The sequence below is a fragment of the Bos mutus genome, chromosome 7 (genome assembly GCF_027580195.1).
Source record: "Bos mutus isolate GX-2022 chromosome 7, NWIPB_WYAK_1.1, whole genome shotgun sequence".
Classification (NCBI taxonomy): Eukaryota; Metazoa; Chordata; class Mammalia; order Artiodactyla; family Bovidae; genus Bos; species Bos mutus.
In genome coordinates, this window is record NC_091623.1 from 95,892,368 (window position 1) to 95,909,912 (window position 17,545).

General features: G+C 37.9%; 1 pseudogene; it reads right to left on the reverse strand.

Annotated features, from left to right (window-relative positions):
* Positions 1-342: 342 nt before the first annotated feature.
* Positions 343-467, reverse strand: LOC138988678 (U6 spliceosomal RNA; annotated as a pseudogene).
* Positions 468-17,545: the final 17,078 nt, after the last annotated feature.

The window sequence follows — 17,545 nt, forward strand, 5'->3', positions numbered from 1 at the left end:
TTTGCATTCCCACCAACAGTGTAAGAGGGTTCCCTTTTCTCCACACCCTCTCCAGCATTCATTGCTTGTAGACTTTTGGATCACAGCCATTCTGACTGGCGTGAAATGGTACCTCCTAGTGGTTTTGATTTGCATTTCTCTGATAATGAGTGATGTTGAGCATCTTTTCATGTGTTTGTTAGCCATCTGTATGTCTTCTCTGGAGAAATGTCTGTTTAGTTCTTTGGCCCATTTCTTGATTGGGTCATTTATTTTTCTGGAATTGAGCTGTAGGTGTTGCTTGTATATTTTTGAGATGAGTTGTTTGTCAGTTGCTTCATTTGCTATTATTTTCTCCCATTCTGAAGGTTGTCTTTTCACCTTGCTTATAGTTTCCTTTGTTGTGCAGAAGCTTTTAAGTTTAATTAGGTCCCATAATCTTCTCTGTATCATTCCAATTTTAGTATATGTGCTGCCAAAGCGAGCACTTGAGTTTATTTTTGAATATGGTTTGAGGTAATGTTCTAATCTCACTTTCCATATACTTGTCCAATTTTCCCAGCACCACTTGCTGAAGAGACTATTCTTTCTCCACTGGATATTCTTGCCTCCTTTGTCATATATTAATTAACCATAGGTGTGGTATTTGGTCTCTCTATTCTGTTTCATTGAACCAATGTCTATTTTTGCACCAGTACTATGCTAATTTATTATGGTAGCTTTGTAGCATAGTTTGAATCTGGGAGTATTCTACCTCCAGATTTGTTCTTTTTACTCAAGATTGCTTTGGAAATTCAGGAGCTTTTGTGGTTTCATGTGAATTTTAGGATTGTTTGTTCTATTTCTGTTAGAAATGTAATGAGTATTTTGGTGGGGATTGCATTTAATCTGTAATTTGGGTAGTATGACCATTTTAACAATACTAATTCTTCTAATCTAAGTGCATATGATATATTTCCCTGTTAGTGAATCATTATCAGTCTCCTTCATCAGAGTCTTATAGTTTCCAGAGTATGGATCTGTCATATCCTTGGTTAAGTTTATTCATAAGTATTTTTTATGTGATTTTAAATGGGATTGTTTTTTAACTTTCCTTTATATTAATTCCTTATTGGAGTATGCTGCTACTGCTGCTGCTAAGTCGTTTCAGTCGTGTCTGACTCTGCGACCCCAGAGACAGCAGCCCACCAGGCTACCCTGTCCCTGGGATTCTCCAGGCAAGAACACTGGAGTAGGTTGCCATTTCCTTCTCCAATACATGAAAGTGAAAAGTGAAAGTGAAGTTGCTCAGTCGTGTCCAACTCCTAGCGACCCCATGGACTGCAGCCCACCAGGCCCCTCCATCCATGGGATTTTCCAGGCAAGAGTACTGGAATGGGGTGGCATTGCCTTCTCCATATTGGAGTATAGGAATGCAAAATTTCTGATCTTGTATCCTGCAACCTTGCTGAATTAATATATTCTAATAGTTTTTGTCTGGAGACGTTAGAATACATAGAGTACTGTGTCATCTGCAAGCAGTGACAGTTTTGACACTTTCCCTCCAATTAGGGATCCCCTGGTAGCTGAGCTGGTAAAGAATTCACCTGCAATGCAGGAGATCCGGTTCAATTCCTGGGTTGGGAAGATTCCCCTGGAGAAGAGATAGGCTACCCACTCCAATATTCTTGGGCTTCCCTGGTGGCTCAGCTGATAAAGAATCCACCTAAAATGTGGGAGACCTGGGTTCGATTCCTGGGTTGGGAAGATCCCCTGGAGAAGGGAATGGCTACCCACACCAGTATTCTGGCCTGGAAAATTCCATGGACTGTATAGTCCAAGGGATCGCAAAGTGTCAGACACAACTGAGTGACTTTCATTTTCATTCTAATTAGGATCCATTATATTTATTTTTCTTGTTTTATTATTGTGGCTTAGACTTCCAAGACTATGTTAAATAGAAGCAGCAAAAGTTGATATCCTTATTTCTCAATTTAGCAGGAAGGCTTTTGCTTTTCACCATTGAGTATTATGTTGGCTGTGGGTATGTCATAAATGGCCTTTATTGCACTGAGATATATTTGCTCTGTATCCATGTTGGTTAGAGCTATTATCATTAATGGATTTTGAATTTTGTCAAATGCTTTTCTTTCATCTATTAAAATGATCATGTGATTTTTATCTTTTTTAAAAATATGTGGTGTATCACATTGATTTGTGTGTATTGAACAATCCTTGTGACACTGGCATAAATCAAACTTGATCATGATGTATGATACTTTATATGTCTTGCTGGATTTGGTTTGCTTATATTTTGTTGAAGATTTTTGCATCTATACTCATCAAAGATAGTCTGTAATTTTCTTTTCTTCCTTTTTCTTTGTCCATTTTTGATATTAGGAAAATGGGGCTTAGTCAAATGAATTTGAGTGTGCTCCCTACTGTTCAATTTTTTGAAATAGTTTAAGTAAGATGGGTATTAATTCCTTTTATGTTTGATAGAATTACTCTGTGAAACCATCTAGTTCTGCACATGGCTTGGTGGGGGTTTTTTAACTCCAAATTCAATTTCACTACTAGTTATCAAGTCTGTTCAGATTGTCTGTTTCTTCCTCATTCAGTTGGTAAGATTGTGTATCTCTAGAAATTTGGCCATTGCTTTTAAGTTGTCTAGGTTTCTTAGTACATAACTGTTCACAGGATTCTTTTATGGTCTTTTTGTATCTCTGGCATTGGTTATTACTTCTGTGCTTTTATTACTTATTTTGTTTATTTGGGTCCTCTTTCTTTGCTGCTGCTATTGCTGCTACTGCTAAGTCACTTCAATTATGTCCGACTCTGTGCGACCCCATAGATGGCAGCCCACCAGGCTCCACCGTCCCTGGGATTCTCCAGGCAAGAACACTGGAGTGGATTGTCATTTCCTTCTCCAATGCATGAAAGTGAAAAGTGAAAGTGAAGCCGCTCAGTCGTGTCTGACTCTCAGTGACACCATGAACTGCAGCCTACCCGGTTCCTCCGTCCATGGGATTCTCCAGGCAAGAGTAGTTTGCTCAGTTCAGTTCAGTTCAGTTGCTCAGTCGTGTCCGACTCTTTGCAACCCCATGAATCGCAGCACGCAAGGCCTCCCTGTCCATCACCAACTCCCGGAGTTCACTCAGACTCACGTCCATTGAGTCAGTGATGCCATCCAGCCATCTCATCTTCTGTTGTCCCCTTCTCCTCCTGCCCCCAATCCCTCCCAGCATCAGAGACTTTTCCAATGAGTCAGCTCTTCGCATGAGGTGGCCAAAGTACTGGAGTTTCAGCTTTATCATCATTCCTTCCAAAGAAATCCCAGGGCTGATCTTCTTTAGAATGGACTGGTTGGATCTCCTTGCAGTCCAAGGGACTCTCAAGAGTCTTCCCCAACAGCACAGTTCAAAAGCATCAATTCTTCAGCGCTCAGCTTTCTTCACAGTCCAACTCTCACATCCATACATGACCACAGGAAAAACCATAGCCTTGACTAGACAGACCTTTGTTGCCAAAGTAATGTCTCTGCTTTTGAATATGCTATCTAGGTTGGTCATAACTTTCTTTCCAAAGAGTAAGTGTCTTAATTTCATGGCTGCAGTCATCTGCAGTGATTTTGGAGCCCCCCAAAATAAAGTCTGTCACTGTTTCCACTCTTTCCCCATCTATTTCCCACGAAGTGATGGGACCAGATGCCATGATCTTCGTTTTCTGAATGTTGAGCTTTAAGCCAACTTTTTCACTCTCCTCTTTCACTTTCATCAAGAGGCTTTTTAGTTCCTCTTCACTTTCTGCCACTGTTTGTCAATATGGAATATTCATTTTAACTTAGCAGCAACTGGTCAGAACTCAAGGGTAGGTTCCATTCAACTTGGGTAGATAATCTCCTTTCACTGGGGTCCTCACCTACTTCTTGTGCCTTAGCACTGAGGCCAAGTGTCAGCTGCCATATATCATGCCGCCAGGTTGCTTTATTATTTTTTTGTCCTCCAATATACCCAGCTTCTTGCACATATAATATTTATTAAATACTTACCACATGCCAACTACAGGTAATTATGTGAAGAACCTTCTCTCCATGAAGTTCTCAATCCTGTGGGAGAGATAAATACATAAATAACTGATTCAGTTACAGTAAAGGATATGTACTTCCACTAAATCTTATTTTGATATTATACTTTTTCCTGGATGTGGAAGCAAAATTAGAGGTCTTCACAGAGCAGGTGATATTTAAATAAGATTTTGCAGAAGACAGGAAATTAAGAAGTTGACATAAAACATTCTGGGAATACAAAAAATCAGAGCGACATGAAAATACATTTGAGACCTCTCAGTTCGTTGGACTTTTGTGTAAGGGGCTGAAAGGAATATTGAGCAACAAGGTAATGTGGTTAAACTTTGAATGTGGTCCTCAATGATTTTTGAATTGCTATTAGCAACTACCAGGGAAAATATTGTTGATAATTGAAATCCTGCATGCTTCAATATGTATGCATTTTTTCCTTTTCTTATAGTTTCCAAAACTTTTTTCCATTAAACGTCTTTTTGTACTTAAAAGCATTATTTTAGACAAAACATTTTTCTTCAAGATAAATTGCACTAATTTTATTTAATATTTTATTTTAAGACCTATTTTATATTTCTGAAATATCTTTTGTTCCTCAACCGTTCTGTATACTTGTAAGATTGATTGGTCTTATTCTATAGTATGATATTACTCAGATTATGGAGTCAATAGTCCTTAGTCCCTTTGATCTTGGACAAATTTGCTTCTCTTTCCTCCCTTTAGAATGGGCTTAATAAAATCTTCCCTACAGAATTGAAAGCATTAAATGTGATAAATGAAAATCATTTAGCACAGTGCCAAGAACTCATTGAAAAGTAATTGTCTGATTGTTGTTCTTAGTTACTGCTTGTTGTTACAGAACTTTTAGAGCAGAGATACATCAAAACTTTAGTAGTACCTGAGACCCTAAGATGACTATGACACTCATTTAACTTGAGAGCATTTTTCAGCTTCTAAGTTGCCTAACATTTTTTTTTTAACTTTACAATATTGTATTGGTTTTGCCTAACATTTTTAACCCCAATTACTAGCTCTTTTTTTAAATCACCTCTTAGATTTGATATTTTCTTAGTATTATCTCAAAATACCTCCATCAGATTTATTGTCCATGCATTTCCTTTTCTTTTAAAAAAATATTAGGGCATTCAGGATATTTAAAGAATTTTAAAAAATTAACAAGAGAGACAATCCAATAGAAAATTGGGTAAAAAATAATCTCAAACAGGTAGCTCACCAAGAGTACAATTCAAATTGTTGATGAGAATATGAAGATGTGATCAACTTTGTTAGTCATCAGAGAAGTATAAATTAAAGCAATAGTGTGATTCTTGACCAACAACACACTAAATTGAACAGACAAAAATAGTAATATAATTAAAAGTATCAGTGAAGACATGAAGCATCCAGTTTTTATAAACTTCTGGTAGGACTGTAAATTGGTGTAATAATTCTAGAAAACTATTCAGCAATATGCATACATGCATGCTAAATTGCTTCAGTCATGTCTGACTCTTTGTGACCCTACGGACTCTAGCCCACCAGGCTCTTCTGCCCATTGGAATCTCCAGGCAAGAGTACTAGAGTGGGTTGCCATTCCCTTCTCCACAGGATCTTCCTGACCAAGGGATCAAACCTGCGTATCTTGTGTCTCTTGCATTGGCAGGCAGGTTCGTTACTACTAGCACCTCCTAGGAAGCCCTTTCAGCAGTATACACTAATGCTAAGTATGCACATAACATAGGACCAGCCATTCTATTTCTCTGTAAATATCCAATGGAAATGTGTCCGAGTTTTCACCAAAAGACATAGGTACCTTCTAACAGCAGTGTGTTTACAACACCGTAGACTGGACGCTTACCTGTCTATCAACATACAGTATAAATACAACAACAATGTGTAAATAGATTTTGGTACAAGTACCTAGTGAAATAACAAGTTACTCCATAACACTGAGTAAACAGCATTGAATATAAGCAAGCTGTAGAGGGCATGGATAGAGCAGGACTTTCAAAATGAGGAAGAAGAAGATGGATGGACCCTTTCCTAACAAAACAACAATTTTATTGATAAATTTTAAAAAAATCATATGTCAGTAAAATGCACTAAGGGCACACAGCAAATGAAAAATAAGGCGTACACATAAAAGTCTACAAAAATCTCATGCCACTCTTTGGCATTTGAATCGTGTCTTTATGCTCCCCAGGTAGTATTTTGGAATTCCCACCCCAAGATGCTCTAGTTAAGTCAAGAAGACCTGAGCTCACTCTTCTCCATGTCCCTCTTGGAGGTTATATGTTCACCCTGGGAGGGGAAGGAATACTCTAACCCTTTCTGATCCCTACCCAGTGCTGTGTCACAGAAGATTTATTCCCAGAAAGCATGGCACAGGTGATCAGGTCTGCTTTCCCTAAATCAACTGTCACTTGTAAGACAGAAGCTCTATCACAGCATATCAGATGAAGAATAATGGCCTGTGCCATCTGAAACTCCAATACTTTGGCCACCTCATATGAAGAGTTGACTCATTGGAAAAGACTCTGATGCTGGGAGGGATTGGGGGCAAGAGGAAGAGGGGAACAGAGGATGAGATGGCTGGATGGCATCACTGACTCGATGGACGTGAGTCTGAGTGAACTCCGGGAGTTGGTGATGGACAGGGAGGCCTGGCGTGCTGCGATTCATGGGGTCGCAAAGAGTTGGACATGACTGAGCAACTGAACTGAACTTAACTGAAAGGCTCCATGATGTGGTCAGACACCCAGAGTCAGACATTCTGGAGGGTGAAGCCTTGGGAAGCATTGCTATTAATAAAGCTAGTGGATGTAATGCAATTCCAGTAGAACTATTCAAAGGACATTGCCATCAAAGTGTTGTATTCAATATGTCAGCAAATCTGGAAGACCCAGCAGTGGCCACAGAACTGGAAAAGGTCAATCCTCATCCCAGTTCCCAAGAAGAGTAGTACTAAAGAATATTCTAACCATTGGACAATTGCACTCATCTCCCATGCTAGTAAGGTCGTGCTTAAAGTCTTGCATGCGAGGCTTCAGCTTTATGAGAACCAAGAACTTCCAGATGTCCACGCTGAGTTTAGAAAAGGAAGAGGAACCAGATATCAAATTGCCAACATTTGCTGGATCATAGAGAAAGCAAGAGAATTCCAGAAAAACATCTACCTCTGTTTCATCGAGTACGCTAAAGCCTTTGACCGTGTGGATAGGCAGGAGAAATATCAACAACCTCAGCTATATGGATGATATCAATCTAATGGCAGAAAGCAAAGAGGAACTAAAGAGCCTCTTGATAAGGGTGAAGGAGGAGAGTGAAAGAGCCAGCTTAAAACTAAATATTAAAAAAAAAAAAAAACTAAGATCATGGCATTCAACCCCATTGCTGCTGCTGCTGCTGCTAGGTCGCTTCAGTCATGTCTGACTCTGTTCGACCCCAGAGATGGCAGCCTACCAGGCTCCCCCATCCCTGGGATTCTCCAGGCAAGAACACTGGAGTGGGTTGCCATTTCCTTCTCCAATGCATGAAAGTGAAAAGTGAAAGTGAAGTCATTTAGTCGTGTCTGACTCCTAGCGACCCCATGGACTAAAGCCTACCAGGTTCCTCTGTCCATGGGATTTTCCAGGCAAGAGTACTGGAGTGGGGTGCCATTGCCTTCTCCATCCAACCCCATTACTACATGGCAAATAGATGGGGAAAAGGTGGAAGTAGTGGCAGATTTCCTCTTCTTGGGCTCTAAAATAATTTCTGATGGTTACTGTAGCCAGGAAATCAGAAGACGATCACTTCTTGGCAGGAAAACTGTGACAAACCTATGCAGTGTGTTGAAAAGCAGAGACACTACTCTGCCAACAAAAGTCAGTATAGTCAAGGCTCTGGTCTTCCCAGTGGTCACATACAGTTGTGAGACCTGGACCATAAAGAAGGCAGAGTGCCAAAGAATTGTTGCCTTCAAACTGTGGTGCTAGAGAAGACTTCTGAAAGTCCCTTGTACAGCAAGGAGATCAAACAAGTCAATCTTACAGGAAATCAACCCTGAATACTCATTGGAAGGAGTGATGCTAAAGCTGAAGCTCTAGTATTTTGGTCATCTGATGCGAACAGCCAACTCGTTGGAAAAGTTCCTGATGCTGGGAAAGATTGAGGGCAGAACTGGATGGCATTACGGATGCAATGAACATGAACCTGGGCAAACTCCAGGAGATGGTGAAGGACAGAGAGGCCTGGCATGCTGTAGTCCATGGGGTTGCAAAAAGTCAGACACAACTGGGCAACTGAACAACAACAAAGGTTCCATGATGGGGGCTAAAGCTGAGACGTCCAGGGGCTGTCATCAGGTGGCCAAAGTCTTGGCGCTTCAGCTGTAGCATCAGCTATTCCAATGAATATTAAAGGTTGATTTCCTTCAGGATTGACTGGTTTGATCTCCTTGCTGTCCAAGAGACTCTCAATAGTCTCAGTTCAAAAGTATCAATTCTTCTTTGGCACTCAGTCTTCTTTGTGGTCCAAATTTCACATCAGTACCTGTGTTACACCTCCAGAGAAAGTAGGTGTCACCCCTGGAAATCATGTCCTTAGTTTCAGCTTTGATGCAGGGGTACTGGGTTTCTTCCCAGAATAAAAGTCAGGCCATGAGGAATAAGATCTCTCCATTTCTACCATAGTGGGCTGACTTTGACCTGGAGTAGAGTGTTGAGAATTCCATGACTAAAGATGGCATCAAAAAACACTGTAGTCTTGGCAGAAAGTAATTAAGAGGAGGATGTTGGCTCTATGACACAAGCAAAGCAGCAGAGCATCCAGACATTTAACAGACAGTAGTACTGGGGAATATAAAGCAAAGAACTCTCATAGGATCACAGACAACTTTAGGAGTCAGGACAGCTATCTGAGCTGCACACACAGGGGAGTGTGAAGAGCAGGAGGCAGCCAGAATTGAAAGCTCCAAAGAGAATCCATCAGAAGCCTCGCCCTCAGATTAGGTTTAAGTCTCTGAGCAAACACTGAACAATAAGCTACACAGAATTATAGGCACCTCCTAAAACTCCAGGCTTAAAAGTAAAATCACATTCACCCCTGGGGGTCTAGAAGACTGTGCTCATGTCAAAGGCTGTACCCTCTGAAGAGAAATCAGAGAGGGAGTCTTTAAACCACCAGTCCCCAACTGAACATGGGCGGGGAGAAAAACAATGCAAACTTCACATACTATGACAGCAGCTTCCAAGTCACACAGGCCTTCAGTGGTAAAGGGTGAAAATCTAACTGTTAAGGCAGCTGAGCTTGTTTGACTAGTAAGTGGTTTAAGCCAACCCAGGGGTAGCCCCTAGGTACTTAGACTAAAAGGAAGAAAAGAAAAAATAACCTGAGCATGAGTACTATAAAGAAAGTGAAAAGATAATCCTCAGGATTGGAGATGGTATTTGCAAATGATATATATTTCATGAGGGATTTGAATATCTTCTTACAACTCAATAATAAAAAGGCCAAAAAAAAAAAAAATCTGATTCAAAAGCAGGCAGGGCATTTAATGGACATTTATTCAAAAAAAAAAAAAAGATATACAATTGGCAGAGAAGCACCTTAAAAGATGTTCAACATTACTAGTCATTAAGGACATGCAAATCAAAACTGTAATGAGATATTACTTTATACTCACTAGGATGACTATAATTTTAAAAATAGATAAATATTGATATAAAAAAAATTCGAACTCTCATACTTTGCCAGTGGGTAAGTAAAATGCTGCAGTCACTTTGTAAAATAATCTAGCAGTCCCTCAAGATAGTAAACATAAAATTATCATATGAACTAGCAATTCTATCTCTAGTTATATACCCAAGAGAATTGGCAACTTACATCCACACAAAATCTTATATAAGAATGTACATAGTAGCATTATCCAGAACAACCAAAGTGTGAAAACACCACAGATGGTCACCAAATAATAATTGGGAAAAGCATGGAATTTCCACATAGTAGAATATCTGACAATAAAACAGGATGCCAAAGTAGCCAGTTACAAAGGACCCTTTATTGTTGATTCCATCTATGTGAATGTCCATAATAGGCAAATAACTTGTTTCTATAGACACGTAAGGTGTATGAGTGATTGCCTAGAAGCAGAGAGTGGGTTTGGGAGAGACTGCTAACAGAGTTTCTTCTTGAAGGGACAAATATGTTCTGAAAGTGGCTTGTGGTGACAGTTACACAATCCTGGAAATGTACTACAATCATTGAATTATATATATACTTTAAATCACTAAATTGTATAGTATGTGAATTATACCTCAGGAGAGCTTTTTAAAATGTAAAATAAACCATGATTGTGTTGCTAAATCACAAAATAATGATGTTAGGGGAAAAATCCAGTCATATTAAAGATACATATAGAGTAATTCCTTTTACAGATAAAAAGGGAAAAGATAAAGCTAGGGTATGTTGTTAAAAGTCAGGATAGTGGTAGGCATAGGGTAGTGACAAAATGGAAGTAGGAAGGATGATTTGGGAAGGCTAAAAATATTCTTTTTAAAAAAAATCTAAATGCTGGTTACATAAGCCTATTCAATTTATGAAACTCCATCAACTCCATCTATGAGATACATATTTTATGCTTGCACATTGTACTTTAATAAACTTTTAAAATAAAATTATAGTAATTATAAGGGTTTCCCAGGTGGTGGTAGTGGTTAGGAACCTACCTGCCAATGCAGGAAGATGTGGGTTTAATCCCCAAGTCAAGAAGATCCCTTGGAGGAGGGCATGGCAAGCCATTCCAGTATTCTTGACTGGAGAGTCCCATGAACAGAGGAGCCTGGCTAGTCATAGTCCATGGGGTCGCAAAGATTCGGACCTGACTGAAGCAACTTAGCACATACACATAGTAACTATAATGGACAGAAGTCACCTATTACCTTGTTCGTTGTGTTTCAAAGTTCATAATTTTGACTGAAGAATATTGGTCTGCGGCCTAAGTTGTTCCATTTCATTCAATGATATTTTTAAATTCTTACTTTGAATCATTTATTCCACAAATACTTATTAAGTGCATCTGGCTTATTTAGGCCCTGGAGAAATAGTCATCAACAAGGCTTCACTCACCTTGCCTTCATGTGAATTTCAGTCCATCAGGCTGAAATGCAATAAAAATTAATTCCAAGTATAATAAATATCAAATAGAAGAGGTGCCAGACATTATGGGAGTAGATAACAGAAGTAAATAAAGTTGTTCAGTTGTGTCTGACTCTGCCACCCCATGGATGGTAGTCCACCAGTCTCCTCTGTCCATGGAATTTTCCAGGCAAGAGTACTGGAATGGGTTGCCATTTCCTTCTCCAGGGGATCTTCCCAACCCAGGGATCGAACCGGGTCTCCAGCATTGCAGACAGATGCTTTACCATCTGAGCCACCAGAAAAGACCAGAAGACCTCTCTGTATTTGGGAGTTTTTAATGGACTGATAGGAAAGAGGGAAATCCAAGGGTAAGCCTCCAGGATCGGTTAAGTTTCCCAAGTTAAGAGGGGGAGAAGAATATTGGAAGCAGAGGGAAGGACTTGCATCAAGGCCCTGAAGCAGGAAAGATGTTGGCACTGTATAAAAAGTCATGTAAATATTGAGTAGGAAAGGAGTTCCAGATAGAACTGGAGAAATAATCTAAAAAATAATTTGCAAACGTTTACAGAAAGTAATGAATTCTAGCAAGAAAGTCTCTTAGGTTTGCTTTCTGTTTTCAATCTTGTTTTATTCCTACAATGTATTTTCACATACTATAACCAGAGTATTCTTTATAGAATAAAAATCTGATGACACAGTCTGGCACTTAAACTTTTTAATGAGTCTCCATTGCTGCCCTTTAGTTAATCTGTATCCATGCCTGTTCTTACTTCCTCCATCACTAGCTGCATTCCCGAACTAGCTGAACATCTTTCAATGTACTTTGCTCTCTCTTGCTTCTGTACCTCTGCACATGCTGTTCTCTCTGCCTGGAATGCTTCCCACAATTCCCCTTTTCTACTTACCTTTCAGGTTTCAACCTTGATGGCACCTCTTCCATGAAGACCTCCCTATTTTCTTAAGTCTGTATTAGGTACCTGTACTTGTTGATCAGAAAGGACTTAATAAAGTGTTTGCTTGGGTCCTTTGCTCGAAATACTGTAAACTTGAAATTGTAGTTCTGTTTGTCATAACTTATTTATGACTAGCTACACTTAAAACTGAATCCATTTACACATTTTTCCCCCGCTTTGGGGTCATCAGAGAGGTATTTAAAACAAGAGCTTGCATCAGATTACGTCTTTCTGGAGCAAGACATTATACAAAATAAGTACCTGTCATTTAATATGCAAACTTTTGTATGCTGTAATTCTTACTTCCCATACTGTCAGTAGTTTAGGATAAATACTAAGTATCACCTAGCTAATGTGGAGATAATTCAGATCTCCACAAGTGTATCAAAGGCAGTAGATAATTGTAAGAACAGCATTGGGAGATGAGGAATTCATATTTTTCACTTTGGTTATATAAACAGTTTTAAAAGAGAAATCTGAACTAGATTAATTTTAGGGAGACCAAGAGGAAGATTGAAGCAAACAGGAGCATCTTCAGAATTTCTTATAAATTGTGCTTGAGGTCAATATGCTTTTCATTTGTAAGTTAATTGGATGGTTCAGTGAGTTCAGCTGGCATCAGGATTACATTAATAGGAAAAAATAGAGAAAATAAAATCAATCACTGCTAGATTTCTCCAACGCACTGCATTTAAATCCGTTATTCATTTGGCAGTAACATCTGACCATTTCCAAAAAAAGGGAAAAAACTAAATCTTGATCATTATTTCTATTTGTTTCTAATTGTCTACTATATTCCCAGCGTCAGTATATAATATTTTTTCCAGTCACAATTTCCTCTTTTTTTCATATTATTTTTAGAGTCAACAAGTGGCATGTCTATTTTAATCAAGTATATCACCACTAGAGTTTTTCAATGGCTGCTACACTTTTCTTGCCATCAGCTATTCACTGAATGCACCATTAAATCTCATGTTAAATTTCATTATTAAAATCTTTAATACTGCATTTTGTTAAAAAATAGAAATGTACTTTGTCCAAAACTAACCCAGTATTGTTTCCAATCACAATTTTAATTGGATTTTAGCTTTCTGCTTTTTATAGTACATCATAGAGTTTATTGGGTTTAATTACAAATACATATGTATTTGTTAAGAAGAGTTGGTTTGATATTTTCCAGTGACAACTACATTTTATTCAAAGAAAAATATATTAGAAAAGAAATTGCAAGAGACTAACCCATTGTATGAAATGATTAATTGAATTCCAGATTTCTATGCATTTGTGATGAATGATTTCCTATAGTAAAATGACTTGATTGTTGTATCAGGGCACCATTATTCATTTTAATAGGTTTGCACAAAGTGCATATCACCATTATTATAGATCAGCTTTGAAGATGTGGATTTCATTCCATTTTCATCCATCTTTAGGTCTGACAAAATTGGTTCTATGAACATGGAGAAAGAAAAATTATCCTTAGACTATTAAATTCTGAGATTAGGTTCCCCTATTATACAGAAGAAAAAAATTTTTGCTATATAATTCTCAAAAATCGTTTGCTCTGTCAGTTTTAGATACCTATTTATTTAGTTCTAGCTAATGATGATTTTTTTTTAAAAATTGAAGTATAGTTGATTTACAAAATTATCTTGATTTTAGGTTTATAAAATAGTGATTTTTATAGATTACACTCTATTAAAAGTTATTACAAGATAATGACTATAATCCTGTGCAGTATAATGTATTCTAGTTGCTTATCTTTTATACACAGTAGATTATATCTCTTCATCCCATATCCCTATCTTGGCCCTCTTCACCTCCCTCTCCCCTCTGAAAACCAATAGTTTGGTTTTAATATTTCTCACAGAAATAGAGATGTTCTGTTATATACATTCATTTGTTTCATTTTTTTAGATTCTACATATAAGTGATATTATACAGTCTTTGTCTTTCTTTGACTTTTTTCACTAGGCGTAATAGCCTCTAGGTCCATCTACATTGTTGAAAATGGCAGAATTTTTTTCTGTTTTAAAGCTGAGTAACATTTCCATTGTACATATGTATCTCATACCTTCTCTATCCATTCATCTGTTAATGGACAAGTAGGTCACTTCCACATTTTAGCTATTGTAAAGAGTGCTGTTAATATTGGAATACGTGTATCTTTTCAAAGCATTATTTTCCTTTTCTTCATATATATACCCAGGAGTAGAATTGCCAGATCATATGGTAGTTCTATTGATATTTTTAGTTTGGGGAGGAACATCCAAAGTATTTTTCACAGTGGCTCCATCAGTTTACATCCACACCAACAGTGTACATGTATCCCTTTTATCCATATCCTTACTAACATGCCTTATACCTAAAATGTCTATATTTCCTACAGATATTTTCTGTCAGTGTTAGGTAATATCTCATTGTGGTCTTGATTTGCATTTCTCTGATGACTAATGATGTTCAGTATCTTTTGATGTGCCTGTTGAGAATCTGCATGTCTTGTTTGGAAAAATGCCTATTCAGGTCTTCTGCCTATTTCTAATCAAGTTTTTATTTTATTTTTATTTATTTTTTAATATTGAGCTGTATGTGCTATTTATATGTTTTGGATATTAAAGACTTATCAGTTAACATTTGCAAATATTTTTCCCATTCTATAGGTTGTGATTTGTTGCTGGATTTCTTTTGGTATGAAAATGCTTTTAAGTTTAATTAGGTTCCATTTGTTTATTTTTGCTTTTGTTTGGTTTTGCCTTACAAATTGGCATTTGTGGCATATTGAGATAAAAAAAATATTGCTATGATTTATGTCAAATTATGTTCTGCCTATGTTCTCCTCTAGGAGTTCTGTGGTTTCAGGTCTTATGTTTAGGATTTTAATCTCTTTTGAGTTTATTTTTGTTAGTGATGTGAGACAATGTTCTAATTACATTGTTTTACATGTGGCTATCTTGTTTCCCTAACACTACTTACTGAAGAGACTTTTTTCTGCATTGTATATTCTTACCTCCTTTGTTGTACACTAATTGACTGTAAGTGTGTGAGTTTACTTCTGGGCTCTATTCTCTTCACTTATTCATGTGTCTGTTTTTGTGCCAGTAACATCCTGTTTTGATTAACATAGCTTTGTAGTATAGTCTTAAATCTGGAAGAGTGATACCTACAGCTTTAATTTTTTTCCTCAAGATTGCTTTGGCAATTCAGGGTCTTATATAGTTCTATATATACTTTTGGCTTATTTGTTTTAATTTTGTGAAAAATGCCATCAGTCCTTTTGTAGGGCTTGCATTAAATCTGTAGATTATTTGGTGTGCATGCCTATGTGCTCAGTCACTCAAAAATGTTCAGCTCTTTGCAACCCCATGGAACTCTAGCCCGCCAGGCTTCTCTGTCTATACTGCAGTGGGTTACCATTTCCTCCTTCAGGAGATTACTTGAGATAGTGTGGTCATATTAACAATATTAATTCTTCCAGTCAGTGAACATGGAAAGAGATATATTTCCTTTTCTTTGACTGAACTTGGTGATTTGGAACCAGTCTGTTCCATGTCCAGTTCTAATTGTTGCTTCTTGACCTGCATACAGATTTCTCAGGAGGCAGTTAAGGTGGCCTGGTATTCCCATCTTTTTAAGAATTTTCCACAGTTTGTTGTGATCTACACAGTCAAAGGATTTGACATAGTCAATAAAGCAGAAGTAGATGTTTTTCTACTTGCTTTCTCTATGATCCAATAGATGTTGGCAATTTAATATCTAGTTCCTCTAGAGGCCTTTTCTGAAGTTCACATACTGTTGAAGCTTTGCTTGGAGAATTTTGAGCATTACTTTGCTAGAGTGTAAGATGAGTACAGTTGTGCAGTAGTTTGAACATTCTTTGCCATTGCCTTTCTTTTGGATTGAAATGAAAACTGACCTTTTCCAGTCCTATGGCCATTGCTGAGTTTTCCAAATTTTCTGGCATATTGAGTACAGCACTTTCACAGCATCATCTTTTAGGATTTGAAATAGCTCAGCTGGAATTCCATCTCCTCCACCAGCTCTGTTCATATTGATGCTTCCTAAGGCCCACTTGACTTTACATTCCAGGATGCCTGGCTCTAGGTGAGTGATCACAGCATCATGTTTATCTTGCTCATGAAGATGTTTTTTGTATATTTCTTCTGTGTATTCTTGCCACCTCTTTTTAATATCTTCTAATTCTGTTAGGTCCACACCATTTCTGTCCTTTCTTGTGCCCATCTTTGCATGAACTGTTCCCTTGGTATCACTAATTTTCTTTAAGATATCTCTAGTCTTTCCCATTCTATTGAATGGTTCCATTAAATATCTATCAGATATTCTATCAGATCTATCAGACTGGTTCCAAACTGGGAAAGGAGTATGTCAAGGCTGTATATTGTCATCTTGCTTATTTAACTTATGTGCAGAGTATATCACTTGAAATGCTGTGATGGATGAAACACAAGCTGGAATCAAGATTGCTGGGAGAAATATCAGTAACTACTGATACACAGATGGCACCATCTTTATGGCAGAAAGCAAAGAAGAACTAAAGAGCCTCTTAATGAAAGTAAAAGAGGAGGGTGAGACAATTGGCTTAAAACTCAGCATTCAGAAAATGAAGATCATGCTATCCGGTCCCATTACTTCATGGCAAATAGAGGGGGAAACAATGCAAACAGAGAGAGACTTTATTTTGGGGGACTCCAAAATCACTGCAGATGGTGAGTGCAGTCATGACATTAAAAGCCACTTGCTCCTTAGAATAAAAGCTATGATCAACTAGATAGCATATTAAAAAGCAGAGACATTACTTTGCCAACAAAGGTCCATCTAATCAAAACTGTAGTTTTTCCAGTAGTTATGTATGGATGTGAGAGTTGGACTCTAAAGAAAGCTGAGCACCAAAGAATTGATAATTTTGAACTGCGGTGTTGGAGAAGACTCTTGAGAGTCCTTTGGACTGCAAGGAGATCCAACCAGTCACTCCTAAAGGAAATCAGTCCTGAATATTCATTGGAAGGACTGATACTAAAGCTGAAACTCCAATACTTTGTTCACCTGATGCAAAGAACTGACTCCTTAGAAAAGACCCTGATCCTGGGAAATATTGAAGGCAGGAGGAGAAGGCGACAACAGAGGATGAGATGGTTGGATGGCATCACTGACTCGAAGGACATGAGTTTGAGCAGGCTCCTCGAGTTGGTGATGGACAGAGAAGCCTGGTGTGCTGCATTTCACAAGGTCTCAAAGAGTTAGACACAACTGAGTGACTGAACTGAACTAAACTGACTGAACTTCAGTTTCCTTCATCAGCGTTTTATAGTTTTCAGAGTATAGGTCTTCACATCCTTGGTTAAGGTTATAAATGCAGTTTAAAAAAATGGGACAGTCACATTTTTCCTGTTGTAACAACCTTGAATCTTCAGGTAGG